The sequence below is a fragment of the Ochotona princeps genome, chromosome 6 (genome assembly GCF_030435755.1).
Source record: "Ochotona princeps isolate mOchPri1 chromosome 6, mOchPri1.hap1, whole genome shotgun sequence".
Taxonomy (NCBI): domain Eukaryota; kingdom Metazoa; phylum Chordata; class Mammalia; order Lagomorpha; family Ochotonidae; genus Ochotona; species Ochotona princeps.
In genome coordinates, this window is record NC_080837.1 from 11,560,418 (window position 1) to 11,569,527 (window position 9,110).

Here is a 9,110-nt window from a genome sequence, read left to right on the forward strand (position 1 = left end):
CTCCTGCTCCACACTCCAAGTAGCCACAGCACCCAGAGCTAGGCCAGACTGATACTAAGCATCAGGAACTTCATCCTGCTTTCCCGTATGGGTGGCTGGGGGCCCAACAACTTGGACTGTCCTCTGCTGTGTTCTCTGGAACATTAACAGGGAACTGCATTGGAAGCTGAGCAGCTGGACTCAGACCTGCACTCCAGTGCAGCATGCTGGCACTGCAGATGGTACTGCAAATGGCTTAACTCACTGTGCCACAGTGCCGGCTTCAGGCTATTTCAGTAGACTAAAGCAGGTAGTTTAAAGTGAATCCCTGATACAGTTGACAATTTAATAGCTAATGAAGGTGGCTTGACAGGAGAAGAGAGTGTTATTTTAAATTGTTTTGGGCTTATCACCTGATTTTCTAAGAAAAGAATTATAGTCACCCCTCACATGCTGTAACAAAAATTTATCTGAACTAAATAATCCTATTTTTAAGAGATCTAGTCACAGAAGAATTATAAGAAAATAGGCACTTAAAAAAAAGATGTATTTATTTTTGTTTGAGGGGCAGATTTACAGAGAGAAGGAGACACACACACACATACACATACACACACGAGAGAGAGAAAGAGAGAGAGAGAGAAAGAGAGAGACAGAGAGACAGAGAGACAGAGAGAGAGAGAGAGAGAGAGAGATCTTCCATCTACTGGTTCATTCCCCAAATAGCTGCAATAGCTGGAGCTGGTTGTTCTGAAACTGAGAGCCAGAGCCTCTGCGACTTCCCTAAGCCATAAACAGGGAGCTGGAACAGAAGTGGCGCAGCCAGACCCAAATTGGCACCTATATGGGACACTGGTGCTACAGGCTGAGGCTTAGTTTACTATGCAATGGTGCCAGCCCTATAACAGGCACTTTCAAATACCAGAAGAAGTGTTCTCAAACTTCAGTGACACATATACTAAAATTGGAATAATACAGAGATTAGCATGGCCCCTGCTCAAGGATGACACGCAAATGCCGAAAGAAGTTATTTTATTTCTTAAGGTTTATTTATTTATTTGAAAGAGAGAGAGAGAGAGCGCGCGTGAGTGAGCTTCCTTTGCTGATTAATTCCCTAAATGCCACAATGGCTGCTGGGCCTTATTTGAAGCCAGGAGCTTCTTTCTGGTCTCCATATGAGTGTAGGGGCCCAAGCACTTGGGTATCTTTCACTGTTTTCCCAGGTGCATTAGCCGGCAGGTAGATCAGACGTGGAGCAACCAAGACTCAAATGAGTGCCCACAAGCATACTGCACTATGTCCCAGCTGCTCCTGAGGAATTGACTTTCTAAGCTTAAATCAATGGAGACAAACTGGAATTGCAGGTTTCAACCCTGGCTGCTCCATTTCCTATCCAGCTCTGATCCAATTGCTAATGTACCTGGGAAAGCAGCAGAGGATGGCCTGAGGCCCTGGGCCCACATCCCCCTGGCAGTTCTGAATCCTGGCCACATCAGGGTCCAGAGCTGGCTGCTGCAGCTATCTGGGCAGTGAATCAGCAGGTGAAAGACCTCTCTTTCTTTTCATCTCTGTAACTCTGCTCTTCAAATACATAAATGAATCTTTGGGCCCTACGGCATGGCCTAGCAGCTAAAGTCCTCATCTTGAACACGCCAAGATCCCATATGGGCGCCAGTTCTAACCCAGGCAGCTCCACTTCCCATCCAGCTCCCTGCTTGCAGCCTGGGAAAGCAGTTGAGGATGGCCCAAAGCCTTGGGGCCCTGCACCTGCATGGGAGACCCAGAAGAAATTCCTGTATCCTGGCTTCGGATTGGCTCAGCCCCGGCCGTTGAGGCCGCTTGGGGAGTGAATCATCAGACGAAAGATCTTCCCCTTTGTCTCTTCTCTCTGTATATCTGACTTTCCAATAAAAATAAAATAAATCTTTAAAAAAAATACATAAATGAATCTTTAAAAAAATAATGGAAGAAATTAAAGGAAAAGAAAAACGCTCCTGGTTCTTTAAACAAGTCAAACTTTACTATGCTAAGAAAGCAAAACTTGTCCCCTAGATATGGTATTAAGTAAAAAGAGTAAGTAAAAGAAAACTATATATTTTTGCGTGAACATATTACATGTGTAAAGGTCCAACAAGTAGTTCAGGGCTGTGCATGAATTGATAGTACCCGGTGCAGGACGTTTATTGACAGTTTGTTTGAAGTACATGAATTTTAATTTTAATAGCAATAATTATTCATGTAGCACTTGGGTAGTATATTCTGTTTGTAAAAAAAAACTTAAAAAGGGGCCCTGTACAGCGACTCACTGGCTAAATTGCTGGTGTCTGGCTCCCCAACTGGTCCTACTTCGGGTGATGGTCCTGCACCCCCTCCTTGGCTGGCTGTGTGGACAGCCACAGCCTGGTGCTTGGTCTCGCCCCACGCACAGGTGTCCCTATCTGGAAGCCCCAAGAAATTGTGGGAAAAAAGGCCAGTGCTGCTAACAAGTGAATGTGAGCATGTGCAGGGAAGTCGAAACCGTGGGCGACAGGGCCCTGCAGTGCTGTGTAAACCCACAGCATCTGTTCATGCAGGACTCACCCAGGGCTGACCAGACACCTGTGCCTCCTCTCCTCTGCTGTTAGAGCCCACGCCTGCTGACTTCCCCACAAATGGGCGGCCACTGTGGTCACCCTCTCCTGGGAAAGCCTTTTGGCTCTTCTCTGTGTCCACTCCACACCTCTCAAACCCATCTGAGGGCCTTCTGATGGCTACAGGATCTGGAGACACAAGAGGAAAACCAGCTGAGCAACTCCTGTCCTGGGGCTGCCGTGGCTGCATGCTGGCCACCCTCCACAGCTCATCTTTGTCATGTCTGTGAGGTGGGAGTGCAGTGTGGTTGGCACTAGTGTGTACTAATCACAGCCTTGGTCCTTGCTGCATAGACTACCACAGTCCCAGAAGATTACACACGGGCGCTTCCAGAAGTTCACGGAAAGATGGAAATAAGGACAAACTGATTTTGGTGCAAAAGAATAAAAGAGAGAGAAGAAAGAGAAAACAATAAAGGAAGGAAGAAAATAAAGAAGATAGCAAAAAAGGAAAAAAGAAGAAGAAATCCATGCCTAGATTTTTATTTTTCCAAACTATGGGTTTCCCATGACTTCTTTGAAAACCCCTTCTTGCCTAGACTTTCTGCTTTTTCGCACCCAAACCAGTGTATCATTGGACTCCACTTTTGCAAGTGCCCTTGTCTGCCCAGGGATGCTGGGGCCGCTGTTGTTTGTGTCATGTTGTTGCAGGAGTTTTGACCCCGAATACGGTATCAACCTCAATTTTTGTCTCGCAGGAAAGAATTTTCATGCAGACACAGTTTAGTTTTAAAGCAAGATTTATTAGAAAAGCTGAGAAAGGAGACTCCCATCCTGGTGATGGGAGGGTGCTAAGGGCCCCTACCCCTACCATAGTGGCAGGAGGAAAAGTGAAAAGACTCGTATCAATGGTGGGGAAATCACCTGTTAAAGATTCCCCTCAAAGATATTTCTCCTTAAACAAAAGAGAATGCCTGGTTTCCATGGTACCTGGCCTTGGGACAAAAGGCCAGAAAGGTGTCTCTGGCCAACTCTCTTGGTCCCTTTCTAATGATAAAGAGACCAGTCTGAGGCCCTCCCCCCTTGGCAATGGCCGGAGACAGAATTGGGCTGGCACTTCAGGTGGGGAATTGGTATGTTAATGTAGCCCTTGTCTCTTGGGGAAGCGTGTTCCTGTTAAACTACGCACTGGTCTCAGGTGAATCCAAGACATGGTGGGGAAAATACCCTTTTATATTTGAGAAAAAAAAAATGATGACTTGGGGACCCAGAATACCCTAACTGCCTACTACCCAGTCTAACTCTTCTCTCAATGTCCCCTCACAACACTGGCACACTGATGCCATCCTCTTGCGATGCATTCCTCGCGATGCCACCCCTGGCATCGATAGTACTAGGGTACCTCATCTCATAGGGATTGCTGCCAGGACTAGAAGCACACCTGTCCTGGAGTTGGGAGGTTATCCTATGCCACCAGGAGTTGCAGAAGCAGTCAAGAAACACCAGCAGCAGAGTTAGTTAAGAAATGCAGCCAGGCCCTCATAACACGCGAGGGCTGACCTCAGGCCACTTACTAAGTCACCCTGATAGCCTGCTCATAACTTGCAGCTCTTCAACGCACCTGAACCTCCAGCTCGGACCTTTGCTAGGATGTCCCAGCTCCTGGGGGCCTCTGCCTTCTCCCTGAAGCCCTCCCTACTATCCTAATGAGATGGAGTCCCTTGGAAGCCTCGGTTGTTGCACTGGGCACACCAGCAGCTACTTAACTGTTCCCAAGGCTGTTTCCAGCCCTCTGTACTTTTGCCTGAGCCACATGGATGGTGAGGCCAGGAGTCTCTCGGCCCCACAGAGCCTCTGAGCTCCACCGTGTCTATCCTAACTGAGGGTTCTGAGAAATATTTTGGAGAAATACTGCTGGAGGCTGGCCTTTGTGGCAAACTCATGATGCCACTGCTTGGGTTGCCAGTGTCCCACATTGCAGTGCCTGGGTTCAAGCCCTGGCTGCTCCACTTCCCAGTTCAGCTCCTTGCTATTGCATCCTAGGAAAGCAGTGGAGGACGGCTCAAGTTCTTGGGCCCCTGCCACCCACGTGGGAGGCCCAAGTAAACCTCTAGGCTCCTGGTTTTGTCTTGGACTAGCCCTGGCAATTGCAACCATCTGGGGAAGACTAAGAAACCAACCAACCAACCAACCAACATTTTACTGCTGAAGACACGAAGCCACCCTGGCAGACTTGGAGCAGAAGTAAATGATGGGCTCCTATGAGAGACACTGTGGCACTGTTTGGGGCAGGGGTTTGGAGGCAGGTCTCCCACAGTCTACCTGCTCCTGGAGACTGGAAGCCATGCAAATGTGTCGGAGCGTGGGTTGGGCCTCCATGCTGCTGTTTTCATCCATGTGCCTGGGCTAGAAGAAGTGATTCCAAGTGTTGGAGACACGTGGACTTGAATTCATGTCAAGGGGGCAATCAACCAGCTCGCTGGTCTTCCTGTGCATCTGCCACAGGCTGCACAGGGGAGGGTCTCCTGGGAGTATCTGCAGGAGGAGCCAGGCAGACGGGAACCTGGGAAGGGGGCTCAGTACATATGTGAATGGCCTGGTAGCTGCTCAGAGATCCTGGGGCTCCTCACCCGTATTCGAGCCTGGGCCCCATCTACCGGTTGGTTCCGGTAGACGTGCAAGCCTCAGAACTTAGAACATAAAGATGAGGTTTCAGACTCAGTCTTCCTTCTGCATCATTGGCGGCTGAGAGTTAGCTTTCTACCTTCCCTTGCTCCCACTGTGACTCATGGGAATCCTGTGAGAACCATGTGATGAAGACTGGACCGCTCCCTCTCCTCAAACAGACCAAAAATGGGTTCCAAGGACTAAACTGATTTACAAATGAACTTTTGGGACATAACAGGTCTGTGTGTTATTTCTGTGTGACCCCCAAGTTGTGCACCTGTAGCAAAGTTGTTGCCTCCAGTGGAATCTCATTTTCCAAAAGATTTATTTATTTTTATTGGAAAGGTAGATCAAGTTTACGGAGAGAAAGGGAGACAGAGAAGGCTCTTCCATCTGCTGGCTCACTCCCCAAATGACTGAAACAGCCACAGCTGAGCCGATCTGAAGCCAGGAACCAGGAACGTCTCCCAGATCTCCCATGTAGCTACAAGGTCACATCCTCTGGCGCTTTCTCAGGTCACAAGCAGGGAGCTGGATGGGAAGTGGAGCAACCAGGACCCAAACTGGTGCCCATATGGGATGCCAGCCCTTTTAAGATGAGGATTTAACCGTTGCATCATTGTGCTGGCCCCATCTAGTGGAGTCTGTCCACTTCCTACTTTCTTCTCTCACAACCCCATGCTATCTCTTTCTCTCTAACATGTTTAACCTGCACTCCTCCATCCATCCTGCTCTTATAGTACATCCCAATGTTGGCTATAAAGAACTACTGCTTCCAACTCCAGCTCTGCTCTTTGGGTGGGGTTGATCCCAAGGGTGCTGTGGATCCAGGCCTGGCCAGTCAGGTCATCACAGGGGTCTAGGCTAAGCTCATCCAGGCCAGTGAGAGTCTGTGGGGCTCCCTGCATGGTTTCAATTCTTAGATCTCCGCTCTCCCTTGTGCCTAAGACTTGGGGCTGTCATCTTGCAACAGTAAGAAAGGGAACTGCGGGGATTTGGAGTTAGCGTTTGGTCCCCTGACCAGCTGGACCTGAAGGCACCCTGGCATTGTGCTCCGTCAGCTTCTACCTTAATTGGCTGGGTTGGGTTTGTTGTCTCTCACAGCTGACCAAGGCTGTACCTGTTCTCTCCCTATCTCTCTCTGGCATCCAGCATGGAGTCTGTATTGTGACCACCTTGTAGACCCTCCACTGTCACCATCACTGCTGTTCTGAACAGCTCATGTTCCCCCTCCTCCCTGCAGGAGGAGTGCTGCATGCTCATCTTGCTGGGAGAAAAGGAATTGTTTCTAAACAGTGTGAGCTCCAGTCTTCTCTGAAACTCCAAATAGACATGGCCCATATGTTCCTGGGCTCCAGCACCCGTTCTAGCTGTCATCTGGCATCCAGCCCAAGACCGGGGCAGTCCTTCCGCAGGGACGGGAACTGGCCCGAGGCCACGTCAGGCTGGTTGGCAAATCCAGGGACTCAACTGTCCAGGGGGCCACACTGGCCAGCCCTACCACACTTGGCCCATCTCCAGGGGCAAACAGCTTTCACATCCTGTTTGGGAGGACAGGAAACCTGGTGAGCTAGTTGAGGGACGGATGGGGGTGGGGATAGAGATGGCAGGGTAAAGGCAAGCGCTTCAGGATCCGCTGGCCCTGGGTGCAAATCCTCATCTCACCCTCCTGGACTGTCCCTATTTTTCTCATCTGTAAGATGGGATAAACTTGTAGGACCCAAAGTGACATAACGGAGCAAGGCCTAGGATGCTTAACTTTCGGGAAAAGCAGAGCTGCGGGCAATACTCATTTCTGCTATTGTGCCTTGTGAGCTGGAAGGTTCCCGAACAGAGAGGGCCAAGCTAGGCATAGTTTGTCAACCCTTCCATGGGAGCTGCCAAGTGAAGTACGCCGGCTATGCCTGCAGGTGGACAGAGGTCAAGTGTCATTCCATGCGTGGGAACTCAGACAAACTGAGCAGCTGCTGGGAGCCTTCATTGCCTCTTCTGTGGGAAGGGCTCTCAGCAATACTGCCGGAGCGTGGGTAAGCCTGCCCATTAAGGCATGCTCAGGGGTCAGCTCTGACCCTGTCGCTCAGAGCAGATGAGGACTGCAGTTGGCAGTGAACCTAGAAGAGGAAGAGGAAGGAAAAGAGGAAGAATCAAGAGGAAACAGCATGCACCCTCCGCCTTGGAGATAGGGGGTAACACTCTCTTTCCCACAGGCTACTTGCTAGCCCCTGGGCACTTTGGGGAGACCACGGCCTGGCCTGGCACTGCTGTCTTGAGTGCCAAAGTCGCCAGCCCCTCTGGGCCACCCTTTGGTTCTGCCTGAGCTGCCCCCTTACCCATATGCCGTTGAGTTGCTGGCAGCTTCCCTGAGCCTTTGTACTACCAGCACCTGCCCCCTGCACAGCCTGGGCATGGGAGAGGGATGTGATGAAACATGGAACCCCTCCCTGCAGCCCCCTTCCGGCCCCAGATGGTTTTGCTCTTCCCCACTGCCCACACATGCTCCATGCCCCGAGAGGGTGTTGACAGCCCCGGGGAAGCAACAAGGCAGATTTTGGACAACCCCAGAGATGTGTGGGGTGGGGCTGTTGAAGTGACAGAGATGGGACAGATGCCATGACTCAACAGGCTAATCCTGCACCTGCATCCTATATGGGCATCAATTCGTGTCCTAGATGTTCCACTTCCCATCCAGCTCCTTGTTTATGGCCTGAGAAAACAGTAGAGGATGGCCCAGAGCCTTGGGACTCTGCACTCACTTGGGAGACCCGGGAAGAAGCTCATGGCTCCTGACTTCAGATCAGCTCAACTTAGGCTGTCGTGGCCATTTGGGGAGTGAACCAGCAGGTGGAAGATCGCTTTCTTTCTGTCTCTCCTTCTCTCTTTAAATCTGCCTTTCCAATAAAAATAAATAAAGCTTTAAAAAGCCCAAAAACTGACGGGGGCTGAGGTGGCTGCAGGGGCAGGCTGCCTTGTACTCCCGTCCTGGCCCCAAGCTGGGAGGTCCCTAGGCAGCCCTCTCTGTCAGTCCCCAGTGAGACAGGGATCTAAGGAGGAAGGCGCTGAATGTTTCTGGCACGGTGCCTGCCTGCCACTTCTCTGGGCTCTCTGTCATCCAAAGCGGGGAAAGGAGGCACAATCCCAGGGAGCCCAGGTCCCAGCCTGGGTGAATTCAGAAACACATCTGATCCTCCAGCAGGTGTCTGATTTCCAAACACACTTGGCTTCCTGTGTTTCATACTCTTGCCTTGTCGGGACTGGCAGAGTAGGGACGCTCATGGTGAGAAGGGACTTAGGCAGCCAAGGCCATTGGGCCAACCGAGCTGCCTCAGGGCTAGAAGGTCCCAGCTGATGGGGTGTTCCTCTCAGGAGGCTGGGGCTGCACTATGACCCATCCTGTGACCATCCACCTTGTTTGCCTCATTAAGGTCAGCGGTCAGCTCCTGGATCTGATTTCTAGAATTTTTCATTCTTTCCGAGTAGCTTCCAATATCATCCACCCCACTCCAGGTGGGGTGAGCTGGAGGTTCCGGCCGAGTCTCAGAAACTCAGACTAAAATCCAGGAGAAGCCGGGCCTCCAGGATGGGAGGGGTTAATGAATATCACTGAGTCATCCTATCAGCCTACTGAAAAATGCAGGCTGCCTGGGCCTGGAGCCCAGCCTCCGCTTTCGGGGGCAGACGAGGAGCGTCCAGCAGATGGCGCTCACAGGGGGAGCAGGTGTTCGCAGTGTGGATGGACCACCACAGCGCAGGGCCAGGAGATGCTGGATGGATGGGGGATGGAGAACCGGGCGCCGGCTGCGGGTGTGCGCCGGCTTGCTCCTCACTCAGCACTGCCAGGTCTCCACCCCAAGTCCGGCGGTAGGGACAGCTGCCCTGCAAGGGGCGCCTTGCTGC

At 51.1% G+C, this 9,110-nt stretch overlaps 1 non-coding gene across 1 annotated transcript; it reads left to right on the plus strand.

The window, feature by feature from the left end:
- Window positions 1–909: 909 nt before the first annotated feature.
- LOC118759288 (U6 spliceosomal RNA) lies at window positions 910–1,018 on the plus strand. The gene has a single exon (XR_004996092.1). It is a non-coding gene; the product is annotated as a U6 spliceosomal RNA (small nuclear RNA).
- The last annotated feature ends 8,092 nt before the right edge of the window (window positions 1,019–9,110 follow it).